This window comes from Natrix helvetica (assembly GCF_964273705.1).
Source record: "Natrix helvetica genome assembly, chromosome: 3".
NCBI lineage: Eukaryota > Metazoa > Chordata > Lepidosauria > Squamata > Natricidae > Natrix > Natrix helvetica.
Window position 1 is genome coordinate 118,868,506 of NC_138549.1, and position 26,907 is coordinate 118,895,412.

General features: G+C 38.4%; 1 protein-coding gene across 6 annotated transcripts in view; it reads right to left on the reverse strand.

The window, feature by feature from the left end:
* The window catches only part of PTPRF (protein tyrosine phosphatase receptor type F), a 549,550-nt gene that overhangs the window by 441,380 nt on the left and 81,263 nt on the right, over window positions 1-26,907 (reverse strand). For all 6 annotated transcript variants that reach the window (XM_081946120.1, XM_081946118.1, XM_081946119.1 and 3 more), the window contains exon 2: window positions 5,744-5,827. The gene's annotated coding sequence lies outside the window, so the exon portion shown is untranslated. The remainder of the gene's footprint in view (window positions 1-5,743; window positions 5,828-26,907) is intronic.

Consider the following 26,907-nt stretch of genomic DNA (forward strand, 5'->3'; position numbering starts at 1 on the left):
CAAGCCCCGGATTGAAGCACCCTTTGAATTTCGGTGCGAATCGCCTTGGGGACCATACGCTCCAAGATGGCGGCCCCCTGCTCCTCCGAGGACACAAGCCGGAATCTGGACCCTACAGCTATGACCAGCAGCCCTGCCAGAGAATCTCCAAACCCCTCCGGGGGCCTCTTCTGGAGGGGGGGGCGGCAGCAAGGCAAAAGCAAAGCCAAGCACATTCCCCCCCAGGGCCCACCAGAGTACTAAACGTGCGGCAGAGTTCTGAGCAGCCCAAGCCACGTGCGTTTGTTTGGTCCTCATGGGGAGAGGCAGAGCCAGCTCCTTTCTGGCGCGAATCGCCCTCCTGAGGAGATTTCAAGCCATGGGGGAGGGGCACTAGCAGCAGCAGACATGGGAAGAAGCCAGTTCCTCTCACCTCTGAGGGGGCGGAATGTCACCAGCCAAAGGAGGCTAAAGATGCCCCCCCCCCAGCTGCAGCTGGCCCTTTGCCAGACGCTTCCCCTAAGGAAAGGGTGGTGGATCCCCCACAGCAAAACCAAAGGAAACCCTAGGAGCCCAGAAATAGATTCAAACAGCAATTTTGCAATAAGGCAGCAAAAAGCCCTGCTCCAGTTTCTGATAAAAGGCTTCCCTGGGGCAATGTTCAGGGCTTCCCTCCCCTGGGGGAGGAGCAGAGGGGGTTTCCTTGCAGCTATCAAAGGATTTGGGAGGTTGGCTCTTGGCTAGCTGACCCCTTTCTCATTCAAATTTCGCTTCCATGGAGACCTTTCCACAAAGCTTTTACAACCACTCTCCTTGTTAGGCTGCAGCTTGATTCTAAATCACATGTGTTTGGCCTTAACAACAGCAAATTGGACTGAATAAGTGGAGAAGGGGGAACATGCTTTCTAACTTTCCAGAGTCTGGTTCCTAGTATATCAGAGCTTGTGAGCACTTTTCCACAGATAAAAACAGGACTTAACCCACCCCCCAAGAAAAACTAATTCTAAATATGAAAAGCAGAGGCACAGAGCACTAGAACTCATATGCCAGAAGGCAAACAGCGGGGGGGGGGGGGGGCTCCCTGGACTAGGACAAGAGGATATAAGTCCAGGGATCTCACCCAGCAAAGCTGCAGAGGAAGACCCCTCACTGCAAGGGAGGGTGCCCATTGACACCCCGGGTCTCTGGGGCCCTGTCCAGGGATGGCAATCACACCCTTGCACAATGCCACCCCGGTTGCCTCCCCCCCTCAGGGCCCTCCCCCCAGGCCAGCTCATCGGGATGGGCAGGCAGAAATGCTAACCAGATGCCAATCTTCAAAAATATTTGGAATTCATATCTATATACTTCTTTAATTGACTGAAAGTTGGATTGTGAGTAGTATTGAACTGGATTGTTAATTCCCACTTGCACATGCGAAACACACTCTCATAGAACCAGTAGGAAAAGATTTGGAATCCCACCGCTGGTTTTGTAATACATTTATCAGTAAGTTCATTACAACTAAAATTCTATGATCCGCTTGCTGATTTCCTTTTGAAGCAATGGGGAAGTTGCTGTATATAGTTCCCTGGTACAGAAAGAATGTACAGATGTTCCAAGCCCTATAATATTTTAAAAACCACACCTTCCCTTCCTAGCCCCTGAGATGTTCAGTACAACTTATGTGTTAGCCTCACTGTCACTTACAACAAAACAAATTCCTAGGCATTCTTTTTCAAATGTTCTTTTCCTGTCAGAGTCAAGATTTCTAGGTGTGCAGATCCACAGATTACATGATGTGACTATCCATTATGTTCATAAGTTCTCCTTGATCCTCTCATTCACAGAGTGAAGTGTTCTTTTTTAAATTGTTTAAAAATGGAATTTATAATTATCAATGTGATGATGGCATTTAAATCCAGCAGTACAATAAAAACAGATTAACAAAATTTCTTTCAATGCTTCCACTGACATAATTGCAAGCTCCCAAATTGGGAGAATATAAAATAGAATAAAGCTAACTAAAGAAGTAAATGGATTTAAGATTAAGACAAATAACTTTTCTAACTTGCAATTAAGCACTATCTAAGGAAATCAGGCTTGAAGATAAGTATCAGAGATTAAAGGTGACACAGTATAATTCATACAGCTAGTATAAACCAGGTCAGAGATAATAGAAGAAAAAATTTAAATGAATCATAGCCTAATTCATTCAAACATTTCAAACAGACCCAATGGTTTAAAAAATTCACATGCACCTATATTTAGTTTTTTAAAAGACAGCATGTTAATAAATATGCGGTAATTTTAATTCTCTCTAACAATTCAATAGATTGAATTATCTATTTTCCTCAGCTGATTTTTCTTCAAGTTCATGCTTTATAAAATGAAGCAGACACTCTGAATCAAGATTTCTTTCCTCACAGAAAAATGTTTGTGACCTGGAACACCACAAATGTAGCTTTTCTCCAGCGTGACCCCATCCTGGGCAATAGACGCTGAAATAGCCTTCTCTAGAGTGCATGATTCCTCAACACTAGGTAATCCTATCTGTTTTGGTTTCTATTGACTCTAAATCTTATACATTGTAAATTGCCTCCAGCTTTTTTAAAATAAATGCTACTTATTTTTTATGTATTTATTAGATTTAGAAAAGTTGTTCCATTCTGTACTGATTCTGGGTGGAGGTACAGTTAAAACTGATATAATTTTATTTTACACTTTTAATATTCTGTAAGGCAAGAAAGAAACAAGAATAGAGACCACCACAATATTTCAACATTCAATCTATTACATTTATCGAAAGAAGCTATTACTGTTAACATAACTTTCCAGATCTGATAAAATTGTGAATCATCGCTCTGAGATCTGACTATGACAAAAGACTAATGGTAATCTGAACCAAGACAAAAGCCAGATGAAACATACTGGATCCTAAATAACGTGGATCAAGTTTACCATCCTGAGCCACACTACACTCTACACGCATGGGGATAGGTTAAATTCTCCAAAAGCTATGAAACTCAGACGCTCCGCTTCCTACTTAGAGAATGAATCAAGCAGCTCAGTCAGGGAGATAGCCTATACCAGGGGTCGGCAAACTTAAACATTCAAAGAGCCATTTGGACCCGTTTCTCACAGAAAAGAAAACACCGGGAGCCACAAAGGTCCTAACTGGAAGCCCCCTGTTCAATTCTGGAGCTGACCGGAAGTTCAGTTCCCCCACCACAGAGTCTCCTCCTAGCATGGTGTACTTTTTCCTCTACCTGTCATAACTGAAAGCCCTATCAATTGTGGAGACAACTGGAAAACCCTCCCCTTGCCATAGAGTCTTCTCCTGGCGCACTGTGCTTCTCTCCCCCACCCCCCCGAAGCTCCTTTCAAAATTGTGCCACCGACCGGTGACGGAGCTGCAGCAGAGTGAGGAAAGAGCCACATGCAGCTCCAGAGTCACAGTTTGCTGACCCCTGGCCTATACAGCAGGGAAATCAATACAGTAAAAACAAACACAACTTCTCCCTAGTGCCTACAGATCTCACATCTGGTTATTTTGTAGTGCCATGGGAATTGGCCATGCATGGGGAAGGTGTGGTCGATATTAGATTCTGATTTTCCATTCCAGTCCCTCAATTTTCAATTCTAGCTTCGGAATGGGACAACTCACAGCAGCCAATTAACCACAGGACATTTTGGTGGGCCACTGAAGGTTGCCAGTGGCAAGTTCGGTGGATGCAGAGAAATTAAGTTCTGTTGCAGGCTGCCTACGTAACACCTCCCACCCAACTCATTCATACCTATAGTACTCCAAAGCCAATGGTGTCAGCTGCTGATATAATACTAAAACCTCATACTCAGATCTCCAATACAAAAGTAATTCAAGATTTTAAATCTTCAGTAATCAATCACATGACTAATCCCAGAAGTCATTCTGCAAGTAAAGCACCACAAACAGTCAAATGAAAAATATCCTTGGAATGATGGTAGAAGCAGAGATCATAATCGACATTTAGAAAATCAACGCACAGGCAGCTGCAAGTTTCAGGTGAATTCAATATTCGCAGCCTTCCCACTCTGGTTCCCGCTGCCCATTTCTCACCTTGACCTCAAAGAGCCTCTGCTCATTAAAGAAGCAACTTCCCAGCTGCCACATCACTTCCCAATTGGTTATGCAACCCAAAGCAGCATGATTTTTAGCTGGTTACCAACACTGGAATAAATGAGAGCTTTTCTCCCTAACATGGAGAGAAACATACTATGGGTCAGGACACCTACACAAATATTAGTAGTTTGCATCACTGAGACACTATAGACCGGTGATGGCGAACCTATGGCACGGGTGCCAGAGGTGGAAAGCAGAGCCCTCTCTGTGGACACGCATACCATCACCAGCTGCTCTTCTGGTTTCTGGGACATGCATGCGCACCAGCCAGTTGGTCTTTGTGCATGCTGGAAACTCAAAGGCCATCTGGGCGGTGCGCATGTGCATGCTGGAAACCCGAAGACCAGCTGACCGGTGCCAGATGGTCCTGGGGTTTCCAGTGCTCTGGCACGCACATGCGCACGCATTCGAGTTTGGGCCCTCAGTGCCAAAAAGGTTCGCCATCACTGCTATAGACACATTTCTCAATTTTTCCACATTGTCACTCTGCAGTGTTCCAAACCACTACAATCAGAGCAGTCAAGTATCACAGGAAACAAAATCTTCAAAAATCCATCCAAGTTCTCCCAAAATAGAGACATTCAACATTTAATTTCTCCCTGATTACCACCTTAGGAGAGACCAAAGAGACAAAGATTGATTTTAATTATTTAATTTATATTTTCAGAAATAGATGGCCAATAATTATTGGCTTGTTTATTCTATCCAACAATCTTTGGAAGATTCCTTACCTCTGATATTACTTTGATTTAAAAATATTCAGAATAGATTTCAAAAGTCTATTCTCAAGCTTGCAGTATACATATGACTAAAATATCAGCTACTTATTCTTATCACTCTTCATTTTTCTTGGATTATTTTTACCATCTTGCCTGATTAAATATCTAATTTCTAATTTCTTTTTTTCTCCTTGTTAATACTCTGCGTGCTTCTGCATTTTAACATCTTATGTACTTATTTAAAATCCTTTCTTCTTTATTTTGAATAATACTTTAAACTATCCTAAGTAATCCAGTTAAAAACAAATACATACATTCCCCAACTGGCCTGCTCACAAATTACATTCATTGAGAAATTAGCAAGAGATACCTGGCAAGCAAAATTACCCACTCTTAAAACTGGAATCCAACTATATAGAATAAACCTCCCAAGTATTCTCTTCTACCAGTATAGAGATTTTTTTCCTCAATAGAAACCTTCTTATAAAACAATAGGAAAATCATTAATATAAATCAGAACATAAAGGTTCTTTCACTGTGTTTTTATTTTATATTAACTAGAAAACATTCTTAGAACAATTCAAAACCATAAATTCTGTGTTTCCTTAATATGTATTTTATACTGTCAAGTGTGCCCTCTTCTAGCTATTATAAGTTATAAACCACAGTTTACAATTTTCAATGATTAAATTGAAGATTAAAACAAAATGGAAGAAGTTAATTTGTTTTTTGTTGCAATTTTTTCATACTTGCTCTATTTTTCTGCCATGATTTTTCCTTCTTGAGAACTGTACATCATTTACTTAAAAAATTAAGAGTACTTGAAAATAGTTTATATACAAAGACATCTTTAATTAGCAACCCCAAAAACATGATTGTCTGCCTATCATAAGTTAATACTCACCTCTGTGCAGCAAAACTCCTTGCACCTTTTATAAGCAAATGTTCTAGGTCCCTTTCACACTGATCAGCCCATTCAAGTGGTACCCTATAAAATAAAAAAGAGAAAAAGATTTCAGTATGTATGTAAAACCATCATAAAATTATATATTCAACCCATCTGCAGGAGAGTATTACTTAAGTCGGTTACAGCTCCACATGCACAATTAGCACATATCTGCCAAAGGAATACTAAACATAGATTTGCTTTTATGGCTAAAAGATGCTACAAGCTTTCTTGGAGGTTTTCAGAATGATAGGATGTAGGTGGGAAGAGAAATAAGTGAAGCACAAATTAGAAACTAGTCTAATTGTAGTATACCAATGGGGATCTCACTTGAACAAACACTACTAGAAACAAAAAACAATTTCATAGCAATAAACCTTACTTTTGGGGCCCACTGAAAAACGATGATCTGTGCAACAACAGAAAATACCGTATTTTTCAGAGTATAAGATGCACCAACCTTCTCTCTCTCTCTCTCTCTCTCTCTCTCTCTCTCTCTCTCTCTCTCTCTCTCTCCCCTCCCTCCCTCCCTCCCTAACTACTCTCTCTCCCCCCCTACCTACTGTATTTCTCTCTCTCCCTCTCCCTCTCTATCCCTCTATCTACCTACCTACTTTTTTTAAAAAAATGCCTCTTCAAAACCTTGGTGCATCTTATACTCCGGTGCGTCTTATACTCTGAAAACTACGATACTTATATTCTCGAATGTGAAAAAAATACTGCCTAAATTGACCAATTGATCCACTGGCATTTCTTGGAAGTATATTCAGAAACCCATCATTGCTCTTTTTTATTGCTGATTCTTAAATTTACAAGATTCCCACCATGCCAGTAATATAGCAATAGCTGAAAGGAGATGCAGCTGTATGTTTTCCGTTATGTTTAGTATCAGCTCATAATTATTTAGAACCAATAATTAAAAGACTCCAGAAAAGAAAAACTGAAACTTAATCAACTCATATATTGTATCTCATATGCTACCCATCTCACTGTATTTAAAGAAAAAATCCAAGGAACATTAATACATAACATCAAATTTGGACTAGAATTAGCATATAACTGTTTTATTCAACACTTGATTATTTAACAAGCTGTATGTCACAGATTTCATTCAGATTCATTATATTTACAATTAAAGCATTATTTTTTAAAAAATAGCTTGAATACCTACAAAACCTACATTAAAATAGTAAACAACAATAATACAATTGCCACATAGCAATAATTTCCATTTCTTCCAACAAATTAAGATACTTAATACAGCAGTCTTATAACAGTTGCACAGGGACTCACAGCCTTCAATTGCCATAAGCAGCCAAGAAGGGGACTAGAACTAAAGTTTCAAAATATAATTTGTTAGAATTTGGGGTTCAGAATGAATAAGATTCTCTTCACCACAGTATTTTAGTGTTTATAACATTATTTTAGTCATATTTTATTTATAATATGTACTTTTCTCATTTGTTGAGAATTCAAAACACTATTTCCTTTGGAAATCTTTGCAAGAACTATGGTAGAATTTCATAACGTAGTACATTAATTTCAGCAAAAGGAACTGTTACCTAGATTTGTAGTCCTGAATCTGCATCAAAGGGACTCTAATCAATTACTTCCTATATTTATTGTCTCTGAAGAAAATGAGATCCAGAATTAATAGCAAGAATCACTTAAGATCTTGTCTAGATTTATTCAATTCTTCTCCATGATTCATGTTCAAAGATGTTATATTTTCAGGGCTAAAGCATATATTTTGTTGCTGATTAAAGTATTTAAGAAACATCAAAACTGTTTTTCTACAAACTGTCTAGAACAAGACTGAAATTTCAGTAACCATATACTTTATATGATACTTGAGAACCATTTATTTTGTTATTTGATAAAATGGTGGTTTTGGAATTGATAGTAACACTTCCTTTAGAAGGAACTGGTATAAAACCAATACGTTTCATGCTTCCATATTTTTCAGGTTCACTCTAAAAGTTGTTAAAATGCATGAGCATTAACTTTTACATACTGCATAATAAATATTCATTAAAATTATATTTAAACATCACATTAAAATGTTCTTTTTCTGTGTCTAACTCAATGTGTTACCACCTTCTCCAAAAATATTCTAATATTTTATTAATTTAAACCAAAATAAAATTCTCAGAAATCATGATTTATGAGCTACATACATCTATGGTTCCCAAGTCAGCTATAAAGCATAATTGAAACAAATACTTCTAATATCCTCCTTGTAATTAAGACGAAAGCATGGAAAGAGGAGGTTCATCCATGCTCTGCTAAAACCATGTTTAAAATTAACATCTCAAATCTCTTATTATGTCTGATATAATATTTTTGGATCAGTACAGGAAACTCAATCTTCTCCTGATTTTACTGCAACTTTTTAGCACAAGAGAGATATTCACTATTAATATGGCTATCATCAATAATATAGTTAAAACAGATACCATCTATTGATTAATTTGAAGGAAGTCTAGTGTTTTTTGAAGGGAGAATATTTCAGCACATTCTTCAGCCAAATAAGTGACCAATGACTTTTTGAAACTAAGGTTTCTATATGAAAGAACAAGATTATGTTGCTTTATGAAATCATAGCTGAACTTTAGTGTTATTAATAAAAATAATGCAGACCAAAATAATGCAAGTTAAGAGCACTGCCAAAGAGACATGTTATCACAATTCATCCTGAAAAGCGGGACCAAAGAAAGAAAGGAAAAGGGTGAAAGATGCTTGGAATCTATGACCAATTCTCAATTCTTATAGTCAAGTTGAATGATCACAAAAATAATGTATCCTTCAGTTTTATGGGTAATTAATTTTTTTTATCTGGAAAAAAATAGTCTTGATAAACTTAGTTCAAAATATTATTTATGTCATATAAGTAAATATGCATTTTCTGGGCTGCTACAACAAAAGATGAAAGCAATCATGTAAGAAATATTGTAACTAAAATGCAGGCCATTTTAAATATGCCTTCATATTGGTTTATTCAGTTATTCTACTTAAGTGGTGTATCAAATGTAATGTGGCTATGTGAGCAAGATTAAAAACAATAACGCAAACAACCATACACATGTATCTGTGATTACAAGGAAGCTACACATGATACTAAAATTAAATGCAAGTGAATAAATCTCAGAAAACATGATTTCATCCTTGAAATCAATTATTTTAGGCTACCCTACTCTTTTCCCCAAATCTACAAACAACCTGTGAAATGTTATTATGCTTTAAGTTACCCGTTTTAGGCACTATTTAATTATAACTCTAGGTTAGAAAAATATCTGTTTAAAATGAAGTGTAGATCATGACCTGCAGAGATAATGTATTTGTTGTACTCCCTCCCCCCCTTTCAAGACATCTATTCCTAATTGGCAATTCTAGCACAAGTAAAATAACAAGAGAATCCCTTGAAAAATGTGAAGATGCAAAGAACTGTGTGAAGCTAACCAACAGTTTGAAATCAATAACAACTTCATAATTTGACAAAGGAGATTAAATGATGCTGTGCAAATTCTATCAACATTCCTCTAGCAAATTCAATGAGGTGATAAAGGCAGAATATTATGCTGATAGATGCCAAATGCTTTACATTAAAATATTGACACACTAAATATAGCCTTCAATTCTCATTATAATAATATATTTTAATAGATGACTAAAATCAGTTCTTAATTGGACTGATAAATGGAAATGCTAAGATTATGCATCAAGCTACAATCTTAAATATTTCATAGTTAGCATCCATTGTCTCCTTTTATTTTTAGCCTTTTAGATTTTTTTAAAGTCAAAACACCAAAAAAGAAACAACATTTTCGATTCCTGCCTCTAATATCTCTACCCAAAACAAATTATAAAAACAATAAAAATCACTGGCACACTGAGGACTGAGATTTTAAAAAAATAGTTACAAAACTGTTGGTACAAACCCAACTCAAAAATTGAATAGCAATTTCAGGTAATTAAACTGTGCAATAAATGTAACTGTGTTGTCATATGAAAATAGAGTTTAGTAGAATATTTTACTTGCTTCCATAAATTATCCTTGCTATACTCTTTTAAAGTAGTATGTCATAAAATTTCACACTGAAAAACAAGAATACAGAATCAATGGCAATGTAATGGAAAAGAGTATCAGCGCCATAAATTCTGTAATATATAGATGCTACCTAAGTAATTTATGGTAATGATATAATATTATGAAAGTGACTATATAAAATGCAGTAACAAATAAACACTCAAAATGTTAAAGATCAACATAGACCATTTATCTCTGCATTCACAATTCTACATTGTAGATCTTCCAGACTGTAGTGCTCGTGACTCATCATAATTAAATTAACTTCTCTATATAGTTTTTATGTGTCTTCATTTTTAGAATTTACTAAAGCAAAATGATTTTCAGAAGAACAGAAATGGCATTTATCATGAATGGATCATTTCAGTAAATGTTCAAAAATTTGTGATAACCATTAGGAGATTTTTGGGGAGAGGGAATGTTTCACACATTTGAAATTTTCACATATTTGAAGGATTTCTAAACCATTTATGCAAAAATAAATACAGTCTGACAGAAGTCTCTCCCATCCACTGACAGAAGTCTCTCCCATCCACTTATAAACATAAGTCTAAATAAATGGATTAAATTTAAGACTTCTCCACAACTTTGATGATGATGATCATGATGACGACGATGACGACACTAAGATGCAATTATAAAATCCATCCATCCATCCAAAGTCACAACTTCCATTAAGCACTATATCAAACCATCATCACTTTCAATCTCATGCCCATGCTCCTTTAGGAAGGAAATCAACTGGATGCAGAATTGACAATCTACTTTTCACTGGAGTGTTATAAAATAGTATCCTCTTTGTTATATTGGAGGGTCATCAGGATACATTAAATACTGCATTGCTATAACTCTGCTGCTTTAGATCTTGAAATCCTTCCCTTCCAAAAATGAGTAAATGGCTTTCGTAATCCATTCCAATATTTATTAGAACTACAGTAAGTGGTTTCATCCCACTCTATGCCAAAACCCTTTGGAGTGCAAGATGGGGGGAAAAGCAGAACCATCTATTTTTGATCAGTCTTATGCATGATTATTCAGCAGAGTTCATCTCAGTGGGAGGACATAAAGGAAATAGTTTTCTGAATTGGCTTTTGTTCTCCTAGTGAATTCATTATCACAGCTAAAATTCAGACTCTTAGTTTCTGACTGAGCCCATTCCAACCCCAAACTGTTGAGAGCTCCTTTATGTACCTTTACCAAAAGGTGATAAACATTTCATACTAAAAGTTTAAGGATGCCAAATTTACCAACTATTTAATTTCAATGAAGAACAACACAAAAATCTGCCCCCTATTAATCAAGCACAAGAAATAGCAAAATTGCTGTAAATATATAAGAATAAGGTTACAGTAGTTTCAGTGGAATATTTGCTATACTGGAACACCAAGTAATACCGCATGTTAGTGGCAATGTTTCAAAGGCATACCAGATCACATGCTGTATTTTTCCTAGGAATAATCACTTAATATCTTATTTAATTATAACTAAAAATATTTCTCTTTGGCTATGAGTTATTTACCATAATAAATCAGAGGTCCTATTCAAATAAACAAGGGTTTTTGGAAATTAAAGATGAAATTTATGATGGCAAAAATATTCCTTTATTATTCAGTTGGACTGAAGTAATTATTACAATGGTATAAATTTGACCAATAAACCTAAACCACCATTCTCTTTTTTTCCCAGTTTTGAAGTCAAAGTCGAGACGTTCAATGAAGCATATTTAGCAATAAAACTGCCTCTTTACTTGTGATCTTTGTTAATGTCTTTCACTGACTCTGTTTTCCTTTCTTTTATTGATAGTATTTCCTTTAAATATCAGAACTTATATAAGAACTTGCAGAAGCATTCCTTAACATAGCATATCAGCATGAACAAAGCATCTTTTCGAAGGTATTAAAGAATCCATGTTCTTTGGATGGCTTGCATGGCTACTAAAAAGGTTATCCAATTGTCTACCCTTTATATACCGTGTGCCCAGCCATGGTATCAGCGGAAGGTCCTGTTGTTTGTGCATACAAGTGCAGAAGTTATTGAAACCTTTGAATAATGAACAAATAAACATCTACTCAGTTTTTGGGATGTTAGAAGGATACAAAAAGAATTTTTTTTTTTCCTAAAGTATAAAATATTTTCCTTTCATTAATATTTTTCCACAAGCCCTAGAACCGTATTTATTCTAAATACATTTCTGATGTGGTCAAATTAGTCAAAGCCTTATTCAGATATATTGATATAAGAATAATGTAAGTCGAAGGGGGGAGGAACAAAAACTCAGACAAAAATTATCATGGAAATTTTATGCTGAAGGTCAAGCAGCAACATTCTTTCTTCCATCCTACTCATCGGGTGTCAAATAAATTATTGTATTCTAGGAATTTTTAAAATTATAATTCATATGCGGGGAGGAAGGGACGGAAATGCATTCTATTCAAATCTGTCAGGTGATCCAAATTGTTGTGAATGTAGAATTTCACTTAAGTTTTTCTAATTCTCAGAGTCCTCTAGCTAATCATATTAATTTATCAAGTTGGTCAACTCTGAGAGGAAAGCATTTTCCCTCACAAAAGTTGACCTGCTCTCTCAAGGACAGATATTATATTCCTTTCACAGCCATTTGCAAAATATTAACTAGATGGTAATAGCTTTTTGTTTAATTTAAAAGCCCATCAACATTTCATTAAAACTACTGATTTAGCATCAATTAACAAACCGCAATTTTATCTCACCCCTGCCTCTTACTCATAGTATTTCTTAACTCTGTCCTATAATCTTTCAATCAGAGCTATCTGTCATTTGGCAATTGCTGCTTTAAACTAATTTTCTTTTAGTTATTCATACCAACCCAGCCAGAAACAAGAGCAGAATGGAGGTCTAGACATCTGCTCTCATAGGATGTGATGCAGAGGTATACAAATAGCATGAGAGCTTTTTAAAAGTTGCTTTTGAGAAACCTTGTCTCTGATACAGTAAAAATACAAAAGGTTCCAAGGGCAATTAGAAGCCTAGAGAAGCTTATATATGGGAAAACATTTTGAAAGATCTACACCCTTCATCTTGCGGAAGGAGATGAAAGAGTTACCAAAGATAATCAAAACAATGAAGGATAGAGGAAGGTCATCTCCCTTTTTTAATACATATTTTTCTGCTAGAGAAACAAGATATTATTTTAGATACCCTTTTTTTGTTCTCAGAGCAGTATGTTTTAGAAAACAGTGGTTTTGACATAATAGCAATCTTTAAAGTCTTGACTGCTACCAGTAATTACCCATGACAAACAATTCAGGCTGGTCATTTGGAGGGAGGGGGGGGGATGCTAGCTATTACGCTTTTCTGTGATCTTGAATTGGTCTAATAAAAACATTCTGACAATGTGGATTGTATTCATCATAGCCCCACATATTCATAAAATACTGTTACATCAGAGGTAGATTGCTGCTGGTTCGGCCTGGATCAGCCGAACCGGTAGTAGCGGCGGCAGGAGGTTCCACCCATCTGCCCAGATGCTTCTGCACATGCGCAGAAGTGTTGCATGCGAGCGCAGGAGCTTGCCCAAACCAATAGTAAAGAAATTGGCAACCTACCTCTGTGTTACATCACTAATGGGAAAATTCACTGGAGGAAGTCAACTGGACAATTCATCTGCCCTAGTAAGGCAGGAGCTAGTACTACAATAGTTATATTTCCAAAATGAAGTTAGTGCAATTTTGCAGAAATGACAGAACATATGGAAGAAACCTCTTTTTAAGAACAGTAACAGGGAAATCTGCTTCCTTTTTTCTCCCCTGACAAACCATGAAAGAAAATGTAGGTTTATTACAACACCATAAAACTATACCAAATCATAGATTAACATTAAATATATTTTCATAAAACATGTTTAACAAACACTACACAATAATTCTGAGTATCTACTTGAAACACTTTACAGGTGGTCCTCGCTTACCGACTGCATCATTCAACAGTGGCTCAAAATTTAAGATACTGTTTCATCATGTCTGTCGCTGTTACTACTACTAATGAAACATCAGCCTATATTCCTTGTTTCATACAGTGCTGTCCAGAAGTTATTCCAGCAATACATACCGGCCTTGAAACCCCACACCAATGAATGTCTATCACTCTATCTAACCAAACCTGATTATTATCACTTCTAATAGGTTTATTGGTTTTCATCTTGTACTAGTCTTGATAATCTAATAAATTACTATCAAGTCAAGCTAAGCTTAAGAGCTTGACATGTCCACAATAAGATCCATAACATTTTATTATGATTTCCTTTCAATTTCTTCTACAATAAATTTTATATTGTGTTTATGGCTAGAAAACAATGGTTTTAATATTATTTTCATTTATAATTCTCAATAAAATTATTTGTAAAAAAAAGAGAAACAATTATTTTAAGGGGAAAAATGATAGTTCATTTACAATAGCCATTGGATGCCCCAGCATTACTGTTGTTCTTGCTAACTAAATCAGTAGCAAAGATGTTAACATGTAGAATTGACAATTCACCAGCAACTATAGCCAAAAGACTTATAACCAGGTTCTAAATTAATGAGTATAAATCTCTTCGTTATGAACATTAACTGACCTAGAAAAGGCCAATCAATGATGGATGAATCCCAATCTGATAATGAAGAGAATCATCTTCTGGCAATCAAGTGGGCACCGTGTTGTGAAGATCAGGCTTTGATCATCTATACCCAGAAATTTGATTTTTTAGGCAATCCTCCCACATTCACACTTGATTATCATTCCATTTATTGAAACACCTGTCCCTAATTTCCCGCTTATATGAATTCATGCTCCTAAAGATTCATATGCTTCTTTAGCTTTCAATCATTTTTCCCAATAAATAAATGAACAGTTGCAATGTTTTGATTTATTTGTTTAATTGGGCTCTCTTTATCTAAATTAAGATCTTGTGTGCATATAAGATCACATTTTAGGTAATATTTATGCAAAAATGTCCAAAACTTAACAAATTTCTAAGAATCTCCATATGCTTAAACAAAATCTAATACAATTTCCACATATACCAAATAAATGTAAATGCATGGTCATTATTTATTTATAATTGTTTACAAATTCAAAATATGAAAACGATACAATTTGTAGATAGCTTTATAGCTTTATATCACACCTAATTTGTATCTACTTGTTTTGTAAAGCTACAGATTTAATGAAAGATACAGCTTGACAGATTTTCCTGCAGATATTTCTTTATCGGAACTAGATAACACAGAAGACCGTCAAAACCAGTTCTTTCTTTTCAGAGTGCTGAACACAGCATAATAGATTTAAATTACAAAAAAGGATATTGCAATTGAATATTAGAGGGGAGGAATCAATTATCCAAGAGATGCTGGCCTGGCTCCCCTAGATGGGATATGTTCAAGTGGAGACTAGATAGTTTTCTGTCTCATATTCTATAATTGGCTTCCTGCATTGAGCAGGAGGTTAAACATGATGGCTTAAATGATGTTGTCCAATTCTAAGATTCAGTAGCACTACTTAGCTCTTCGCAATTCTCTCTCCCCCTCTCTCTCTCTCTCTCTCTCTCTCTCTCTCCATCTAATTCAAACTAAATTTAAAGAAAAAAAAGAAATTAGAAAGGAGTAAACAGTGCAGCGAAAAAGAAATAAAAAGAAAAGGAGAAGAAAGTAAGAATATAATAAAGAAAAAAGATACTTCCAACCTTCATCAGAAATATAAACAAATTTAGTAACTCTTCACCCCTTCTTAATGTTATAAACATTTATCTTTTCATCCCATATCTCATCTCTAAACAAATCCATAAAACATCATCTTTTCAGTCCTGGTGTCAGCTGAAAGTCCAGAAATGGGGGGACACTTATTTTAACCTTGACCAAATAAACCAACCTTATATTTCATTTTATCTGTTACTTCTAACAATCTTAATCTTTAGTTTGTTCAAATATTATTGTAGGATTTTATTTCTCTTCACTTCTTCTTTGTCCCTTGGTATGCATTTCTATTTCTTTCTTACATTTCAAAACCTTAGCCAATTTCTTTTGTCATCCAATGAAATAACCTTTTCTAAATCATTCTTTTGACCTGCCAGTTGTAAACCCAATTTCGATGCCATCTTTATCTTGTCAGATAAAATTTGTTACACATCTGACAATTCTTCAATAACATCTTTGGAGATAGACTATCCATAGAAACAAACATCATTACTTTGTTGATATTGTGGCTACTATTTTCTGATTTCATTCTTCAAATGAAATCTCCTTCAGTATTTTTGTCATAAATACAGCAGACCTATATATCATCTCTCTACCTAAAATCTTTAGTTCTTTCTAGTGTCCAGTTTTTGAAATCATGAAATTATTTCTCTGTATTGTGTCTTGTAAAAAACTAAACCAGGATCTATTTCCCACATGAAGCTCTTTGTACTTTATAATTAATTTCAAATTTTTATTGTGAAAGTTTTCATTTATAACTTTCTAAGATCAAAATCTTATTTAACTTTTTTGCTGTTTACTTCAAATTCTTTAAATTCTTAAGCTTATAATTAGAGTTTTCTTTTGTTCAGGATTAAAGACAGACTCAGCCGACATTTTCAAACTTGTCATTCCAAAGGTCTCTAATATTCAGAAGTAACTAATGAGCAATTTCCAAAAGGGATTAGAAGGTAAGCTTTGAAAACTTAGTGTCCTTTAAAAGTCTCCCCAGTGGTTGTTAAGATGGCTAATTTTGTCATCTCCTGTCACTCACACCCATAGAAAACTGCTGCTATGCAGTCTCCTCACAGAGAGCACATTCAGAGCATATGTATGTGATGTTCTGTCCTCTCCTCTCCTTATCCATAGAGGTTCCAAGGAATCAGTGTATTCCCCAATTATTTGGTTCTTTGCCACAGTTCTCAGTTCAGTCTTCAATTCGCGATACCTCTCCAATAGCAATTTCCAGAGGTACAATCGGAAGTAGAAAAATGGAGCAATGCATCTAAATATGAGGATTGAGAGATGAGTCAATTCATTAAAATAGCCTTTTTTCAGGTTTGTTAAGTAGTTCTGAACTTGTATTCCTATGTCTTCTGAAGCACCTTTTTTGAATCACTTTTGAAACATGCACATGCCTATTATGTATTAATGGTACTTGATTTTGCATATTCTGAATTATATAATACCTTGGACTGCTTTTGGAGAAGAAACAATATAAACCATCTGGAATTGTTTAGAAAACTGAAGAAAAATAATATTAAAATACCAGAAGCCTAATATAGCAGCTATTCATTTATGGTACCTTGCACATTACACTTCACATCTTAACAGATCTCTTTCCATATAACAAATCTGCCTACTGGCTTATAAATCATCCCACTCTTCTTGTACACACACAGCTGTTAAATTTTGAGTGCCAGCTTCAGCAAAAATTACAAGAATTCTTTGTTAACACTGCACTCCACTAATACTTGTTCCTTGATCCCAAGCACATTCTTAATAAAAAGAAAGAATGAGAAATAATAAACATTTATTGTTTTCAATTGACTAATCACTGAATTTATTTAACAGGTATGGAAATGTTTAAAAACTGGTTAGCAACAAAAAATAGAATCATTAAGAATATTTAATGAAGAGAGCTCAAATTCTTCAACATTTTGATCCTACTTCTAAGAGTTCTCTATTTCTACTTTAGGGGGGAAATCTTAAAGGAGCACTAATACGGTCTGTAGAAGTAACTGTTTGCAAACTGTAATTTCATAATGTGAGAATCAAGCTTATGTCTGGCAAGTTTCCCTTCTCTCTTTTGAACTTTTGCATTTTACATACTGCAAATAGAAAGCCTATTTGGAACATACACATTTTGAAAAATACATTACATTTTTTGGATTTATCCTTCTTGACAACAAGGGGCAACACATGTTTAATATAGCATTTTGGAAACTATTACTACATCATACATAATCATGCTATTGGGAATCTCTTACTCAACCCTCAGAGAACAGCAAGAAAGCTTTCTTTTTCCTTACACTGCCAGAGCAAAAAGAGCTGGTGATAATCCCCTTCCAATGCAGTATTTAACACCTATCAGGCAGGTGACAAGTACTGCAGTGTAAGGAGGATTAGCACAGTGAAGCCTTTACAGTGAAGTGAAATTCTCAGCAAGCACCAGAGTGAAGATACTATGCCCTGATCAATACTTCACACAGTCTTTAAAAAAAGCTGTGTCCCACAAGACTCTGAAATCAGATAAAGAATGACACAGCAAAGCACACTATATAATTTCTGCATCAAATTTATTTCTAGATAATGAAAACAGTGCAGAAAACTATTATTAATACAAATTTAAACAGAAATATTTTTCAGATATGTTTTCACATGTGTTGATGATGATACCAACCCTAAGATTTAGCTACTACGGAATATCTATAACCTCAATTAATATACTCCAATTCAGCAGCACAGATTTTTCTAGCAGTACAATGCAACTGACAGTGAACTTTGACATTTCCTTGAGGGTAGACTGCTGAAGCTCTATAATGTGAAAAGGCATATCAACAATCCCTATGGCTGTAATGGTACAAATTTCTAGGAAACAAAGTCTATTATTATAATACAGGTGGTATCACCAATGTCGAGGCACAAAATAAAACCCATTGGCCATAAATAACTAACATGAATCAGGAAGATGCCACTGTTCTCCCGTCAAATTTCCTGGTGTTTAGCTATTTCTAGAACTTATATTTCTGAAACTACATTTCTAGAATCGATAATTCTGAAACTAAGTCAGTAGCTGTAATCGGTTATCAATGTCACACCAAGACTGAGACTATAAACAGCAGATAGCTTTTCATCATCTTGCTAACCGTTGCTGCTGCTCTTTGTAAATTAATCTCTGCTAAATGCTAGAAGAAATGGTCAAAAGTCAGCATAGATTCTTGGTGTCGCTCTAAACTGCAACTGACAATACTGGCACTTTATTTTGTCATTTTTTTCACATTTGAATTCTCTGTTAGTGCAGGAAGAGCCAAAAAACAAACAGATTTGGATGGAGAAACAGAAGACAATGCTTCATGCACTGTGGGTTAACTGTACCATCAAGATAGCCAGTTTGGTTTAGTGCTGTGATGGTGAACTTATGGCACATGTGTGCATGTGGAGCCATTTTTGAAGGCATGCGAGGCATTGCCCTATCAGCTCCAGCACGTACGTGTGTGGTGGCCAGCTGATTTTCGGCCTTGATTTTCTGCCGTTTTTCACCCTCCGAAGGTTTCCCTGAAGCCTCCAGAAACATCCAGAGGGTGAAAAACCGCACAACACGCAAACCGGAAGTTCGGGAACAGACTTCCAGTTTGCGTATTGGGCCATTTTTCGTCCTCTGGAGGCTTCAGGGAAGCCTCCTGAGGGAGAAAAACGTCCCAACAGACAATCCAGAAGTCGGTTCCCGAACTTCTGGTTTGCATGTTGGGCTGTTTTTCGCCCTCCCCAGGCTCCTAGAAAGCCTCTGAAGCCTGGCGAATGTGAAAAATGGATCTACCGGGGCCCACCGGAAGTCAGAAAATGGGCTGTTTTCGGCCTCTGGAGAGGATCCGGGCAGTGGGGAGGCTGTTTTCACTCTCCCCAGGCTCCAAGAAAGCCATGTGTGTGTGCATGGAGCAGCAGAGGGGTTACGCACACATGAGCAGGGGACACAGCATGGGAGGGTATTAAATTATGGGGTGGGCACACCTTTTGGCACCCAAGGCGAAAAAGGTTCACTTTCACTGGTTTAGTGCAAGAGTGTCAAACTGGCAGTCCTGAGGGCCGGATGCGTCACACACAGGCCACACCCACCACAGCTCCGCAAAGGGGAAAAACATCGTGATAAATCACATGATGGCAACATGATACCACAAGTTTGACACCCATGGCCTAGTGGTTAAGTACCTGGCTAAAAAAGTGGGAGACTGGGTGACTTTGGGCCAATCACTCTCCCTCAAGACCTACTCACCTTGTAGGATTGTTATTGAAAGAAAATAGGAGCAAGGTGTATTGGGTATGTTAGTCTTGATTTATTTGTAAAAATAATAAAGGAGGCATATAGATAATAAATAATAAAAGTCTGAACAAAAGGAAGTTCCGGTTTTTCCCATCTCAGTGAATTAGCCTGATTTTACAGTTATACAATACAATACAATAGCAGAGTTGGAAGGGACCTTGGAGGTCTTCTAGTCCAACCCCCTGCCTAGGCAGGAAACCCTATACCATTTCAGACAAATGGCTATCCAACATCTTCTTAAAGACTTCCAGTGTTGGGGCATTCACAACTTCTGGAGGCAAGCTGTTCCACTGATTGCTATGTATGCTGCTGAGTTATTTCTCCCTATTCCTCCTATATAGACACGTACAGTTCTTTACATTGGCATAAAGCATAGATTCAGATAAAGTTCAAACGTTAAGGCAACCATAGCCTAAACCAAGACAGCCTATTTTTGAATAATTTGAATCACTTCGAAACTGAGACCACATTAATCCAGCATTCCAAAATCAAATTGACTCATTATAAAGCTCTGGACTTTGAAGGTTTATATAATAATATTTTGTTTTCCTTGTTAAATATATTTGATGCCCTTCCTCCAAACTGTACTTAAAAGTATAATGCAAAATCGGGTTAACACATAGAGAAAAGTGGATGTGCTGACAATTCTATCTCCATTTTGTAACCAAACTGAAGGACCTGAACAAAAACACAGCTCTGATTAATCTGAAATAGCAATCACAGATTAAAACTATATCTATGACTGTACCTTTAAAATAGCTGTCAAAGTTGCAGAGTAATAAAGATGTAAGATACAAATGCAGAAGGAAATGAGAACTTGATAGCACATTTCTTTAAGATGATTTGTGGATGTCAAAATACCACCTTTTCAAAACTCTGGGGGGCACTCTTCACATAGCCAAGGCAGTGGGGTAAGTCACAAAAGCCTAACTTGGAGGATTTGTTTGATTTATCAATAAGGGTTTACAATTATGATTTATGTTATCTAAACAGATTCTCTAGAGCAAAATGACAGGTGAGTGCTTGGACGCTCCTACTTAATATAGATTATTGTATCAAGTTTCACAATCATTTTTTCTCTACTCAAGGAGCAATTTGCAGTGCTTAAATATCTGGGTATATTTGTTGATTCTGCTCTGCTCTTTTGCATCCTCACTAGATCTGGAACGAAAAGCAATTTAACTACTTTATTCAGAACTGTAGATTCAGAATAAGGAATACCATTTGTCATGTGTAGGGAGCAAGTTTAAAGTTAGAAAAGAAGAACTCTGCACTTACCATAATAGGATTTCAGGATGATCACCCATCTGATGTCATTAGCATTCACCTAACAATGCACTTAATTTTGCCCAAGTAAGATTCATAAATATTTGTTTATCAATATTTTGTTACTTGAAAATTAATGCTTCATTGCATTTTTAAAATATTATTCAAACAAGCATAAGTGATCAATTCTTATACTTTCATTCTAATTATAATTTGAGGCACCTGGGATTACCATTTCTATGTCACCATTGCTATTAATATCCCTTCAATAGCTCGTATTTGCAAAAGCATGAACTGAAAAGACAATATTGTTTTACTGCTTTTACAGAAGATTTTAAAAATATGTACTTTAAAAATCTTGCTGGTTTTCTAATGATCTTTAAGCATAGTATCATCATCAATATTCTCCTGCTATATTGTATTACATATTAATTAGAGGATGGTTAATAATAATTCCAACTTTAAGAGCCTACAAATTTTTGTGGAGTTCACTCTACACAATTTAACTATTGCTCTAACCAAAATTATTATCAATAGTTAATTAGAGATGAAAGAATATCAGTAGCTATCATTATTATTGACTGAAGCCTTATTACAATTTTCCTTAGTCTGTTGAGATCAATTTAGAATAAATTGAAATAGAACCAGCAACAGCAAATCATCGTTTACATACATACCTTATAATTGACATTTTAAAAGTAATTAAACAAGTGGCATATCATCCCTACTGTTCTGAATAGATGTTATTAGAATTAATCAAAGTTGCATCATAGCTCACAATTAGACTGAGTCGAAACTGGGATACAGCCAAGAGAGGCGTGGTTACAAAATTTAAAAGGACTCAGTCTCTAGAGCAGAAGCTGAGTGTTGGATTTGGAGTCTTTGCTTTGGATTCTCTGCTCAGCACATTGGAGAAGTGTGCTGAGCACACACCCCAAATGTCTTTGCTTTTATATATTTCAATTATATATATATTTTGGGCATAATGTATGCAACAATACCAATAAACCTTAGTGGTTGTCCAATTGTGTTTTCACAAAGTGGAAAAAAGAGCAAAGTTCACACAGTTCCAACTTTCTTTTACATAAAACTAGAGACCTTCTGGAAATATCACAATGCAGAAGCACAATTTTATCCTGACAATTGGTTCTGTATGTAATATATTGAAAACTATTTACTGTTCACTAATGTCCACCTCCTTAATTTTCTTGACTTAGTAGAGAAGGTATAAGGGCATTTATAGTATGAGTGGATTCATTATTTTTAAGCAAAATTTGGTAAAACTAACCATATCAGTGTGATGGTGCTTTCTAATTTATATTGGTTTTATTGCAGTTTAATTATCATAGCACCCTCTCAAATAATTGACAAGACACCTTGGTCCTACCTGAACGTTTTTCTCAGGATACTGCAGGAAGGTTCAGGAATGGTTATTATCGTGCCTTGATTGATCCAGAGACTGAGTCATAATTATTAAGCCACACCTCTGACTCTCTTCCTCCTTGGCCCAGTTTCAATGAGGTCACAACTTTATGAGAGTTCTGGAAAGGAAGAAGACAACCAGGCCACCTTCCACTTAGGTCTGGGAACTACGGACTCTTTAATCAGGAGGGACCTGAACCCTCCTGCAGCCTCCTGAGAAACAATGTTCAGGTAGGACTAACATGTCTTCTCCAGGGACACTGCATAAGGGTTCAGGAATGGGATGTACCAAAGCTACCGTCCTAAGGGGGGGGGGCACTGCCTGGTCCAGAGTTCCTGATGGATCGGCCGAAGGATGCCTCTGCGGACACGTCCAGGCAGTAATGCCTTATGAATGGAGAGGGTGACACCCAAGTGACCGCCCTGCAGCTATTGTCTATGGGAGCTCTAGTGCTCCAGGCTGCCTAGTGGAGTGATACCTGATGGCATCTGAAGTCCTCGGGCTTCATAAGCCCACGTAATCACTGCCCTAACCATATCCCAATCATGTCAGGGGAAACCCTAGCCCCCAGAGGAGCAGGCTGGAAGGAGACAAAAAGCACCTTCGTCCTTCTGATGAAGGCCGTACGTTTCAGGTACACCTTAAGACCCTACAGACATCCAGCCTGTGTTACTGGTGTTCCCTGTCATAGGACGGCCCCAGACAAAAATCCAGAACTACCTCCTGTGACCTATGGAACAGATAATTTACCTTTGGCAGGAATGTTGGGTCCAGCCGAAGAACTACCCTATTGTCGTGAAATGTGCATAGGTCCATCTAGAAGACAGGGCCCCTAGTTCCAAAATACGTCTGGCTGAGGTGACGGCCACCAAGAAGCCACCTTGAGCGTTAGGAACTATAATATAAACATTCTGAGCGGTTCGAAGGGTTTTCCGACCAGCGCCTGGAGAACTGTAGGGAGGTTCCAGCTGAGGAACCTGTGGACTACTGGAGGACGGAAATTGGACGCCCCCTTCAAAAACCGTTTAATAATCAGATGGTGGGCTAGGGACAGAAGTCCCTCGCCCCCCACAACCTTGGCTAGAGCTGCCACCTGTCGACGGATTATATTGTGGAATAAGCCCTTATCCAGACTGTCCTGTAAAAATTCAAGGACTTGAGGCAGGGACACTCCTGTTGGATCAATGGTAGCCTCACCGCACCACCAGATAAATATAGACCACATTGCGCTATATATTCGCATGGTCGAAGGCCTCTTAGAGGCTTCAATGGTCAAAATCACTCTATTGGAGAAGTTGGCAACCCTCAAGAGACTCCTCTCAAGTGCCAGGCGATCAGCCGGAGCCACTGGGGCTACAGATGGACAAGGCCCCCCCTGGCACAGTGAGATCTTCTCCAAGGGATTCTCTACAGAGGAGAAACTGAGAGATGAACCAGATCCGCGAACCAGGCACTCCTAGGCCAGTGCAGAACTCCTAAGACGATTTCTGCCCCTTCCATCTCTAACTTTCTCAAGACCCTGGGAATCAGAGGGAGTAGAGGGACGGTGTAGAGAAGCCCTGGAGGCCAGCAGCTACAGAGTCAGTGCCTTCTGCCCCTCCAGTCGGGAATTGTGAGAAGAACCGTAGTAGCTGGGCATTCATCGGCGTCACGAAGAGTTCCATCTCCATCATCCCAAACTGTTGACAGATCTGTTTGAATAGCCCGGGATGTAACTACCACTCGCCGTGGTCCACTGTGGCCCTGCTGAGCCAATTGGTCTGGTGGTTTGCCAACCCCGAGATGTGCTCCGTCACAATTGATGTCAGATGACATTCTGCCCACATGCCCAGCTTCTGTGCCTCGATCCACAAAGCTCTTGAGTGGGTTCCACCCTGACAGTTGATGTGAGCTTTGTAGCTACGTTGTCCGTCAAGAGGAGCACCTGCTTCCCCAGGAGACGATCTTTGAAGTGTCTGAGGGCCAGCCGGGCCACCTTGAGCTCCAGCCAGTTGATGTTGTGATGGAGGTCTGACTCCGTCCACCGACCCTCCACCAGCTGTGCTTCTAGCAAGGACCCCCAGCTGTAGAGACTTGCATCCATCATGAGAGTGAAACATGCTGGATTCCAAATCTTGGATCCCTTGTTCAGAGCCGGGGACAGCCACCAACATAGCGAGAGAAGCAACTGAGGTGATATATGAACAGTGGCCTTGAACGTGCTGTTTCCCTGTCGCTGGTGAGGAATCAGAGTCCACTGCAATGTCCTTGTTCTCTACTAGAATAGGTTCCAGAGAATCTTCAATTAAGAACCCCCCTGTGTAAGGAGAGGCCACCAACCTCCATTTGGATTTTGTATCAGCCTGCCAGTTATGCAGCCATAACAGTCTCCTCAAAGCGACAGAAGACAACAAGGCCCTGGACGCAAACTTCACCACATTAAGGGTGGTGTCTGCGGAGAATTGTGTCGCTGCCAGCAATTTATTCACATCTTGCTGTAACCAGGCATCCTGAGGGGAAAGCCAATCCTGCAATTGGCACAGCCACAATAAAGTAGTTCTATTGAAAAATGATGACGCTGACACTACCTTAATGGGCCAAAATGCTGACTGAAAGATTTTATATAAGTCAGTTCGGCCTCTTTATCGTCAGGTTTAAGGTTATCTGCTATATCCCCCATCACCAAGGACAAGGAAGTTGCCAAAGCCGTGACCAGAGCATTGACAGATAGAACCTGAAGTATCTGAGAGAATGCCTGCTCCATATTATAGAACTTGCAGTCATTGCCCCCTGGATTGGGAAAAGCCCCGGGCCAAACCCACTGCTTCTTCACCACATCCATGAATAACTGGGGTACAGGTACTTCCTCCTTTTCTGGCAATGGTTCAGAAAACAAACCCACCCACCCCACTGAAGGCTGGCTGGGGACCATAGCCGGGGGTTGAACTCCTGTTCCCAACTTGGTAGTAGAATGGGTCTTACGCAGAAAAGACTTTAAAAGGGAGGGGGGGAAACAGATCCATGAATGTTGGAGGGTCTGGGGTAAATGTTTCCTAGTCATCAGATAAGTCAAGGTCCCTATGGGGCTCATCCCCAAGAAGACAGCTCTCACTGGCTACAGAAGGGGAACCTGGTCTATTTCCCTGCGAGGCAGGAGGCTCCCAGTGGGTATACCTAGAACTTTGGCCCCTTCTGCTTTCCTGAGGAACATGAGCACCTTCCCTCTGGCCTAAGCCCGAGGCAATGCCTTGGGAGATAGCCCAGATAATAATCCTCTGCGTATGTTCTGGCATGTCTCCCATATAATCCTGATCTCTAGATGATCCTGCACCACCCGAAGGCAAGGTCTCCTGAGGGGCCAAGGGTGCGTGCTGAATAATCCCTGCAAGGGCAGAGGTGCCACAATCAAAGGGATCCTCAGGCACCTCCTGCATATCCCTGCCAGACAGGGGAGGGGACAGAGAAACATCCCTTCCCTGATAAGCCTTGGGATGTGGTGGTGAAGGAGCGGGAGAGAGAGAAACTATGGACCCCCTGGCCAATGACCTGGACCTTGTAGGGGGCAGGCTGGTTCTGAAACCCTCAGTTTCCTTCTGTTTCTCAGCTCTAGCCACCCTTTTTTGCAAGGCCTTTTGTCTTCGCTGCTCATCCTTCTCAGCCGCTCTGGACGGGCACTGAGCAGCTAGGGTCTTGCCTTTCTTGCCCCAGGTCTTGGGCCTGGAGGGGATATTGCATGAGCCGCGGGGCTTTGATGTAGAAGGGCCTGCAGCATCTTCAGGCCTGGTGTCCACCATTTTGAGCCCCTCATGATCGCCACTTACTCACAGCCCTTCGCATGCCTCTCCAGGCTTCCGAGCGATCTCCTGCTCAAAGCAGCACCTGCTGGTTCCTCTTGCTCATAAATTGTCTCTCCGGGCGGTTCGTCAATCAGGCTAATGCCAGTGCCGGCAAGGCCAACAGTTGCCTGGGCAAAACAAGTGTCTCCCAACCTCTCCTATATGGAGGCTTCCATGACTCCTAATTGAGAGAGGAGCCTGAAATCGCCACCAATGTGGTGCAGGAGGTGCCCCAGACCAGGTGGCAGTGTTAAACGGCCCTATCTGCATCCAAAAAAATGTAGAGCCCAATTTAGGAGTAACAATTTCGATCCAATAACAATCAATTTAGAATAATCAATTATTAATCAATTAAACAAGAAGGATTCAGGAATGGGATTGAAGAGCCAAGGAAATCAAACCTCTCTTGGACCAGACTGAGTTGAAATTGGGCCAAGGAGGAACAGAGTCAGAGGCATGGCTTAATAATTATGACTCAAGTCTCTGGACCAATCAAGACGTGATAATATCCATTCCTGAG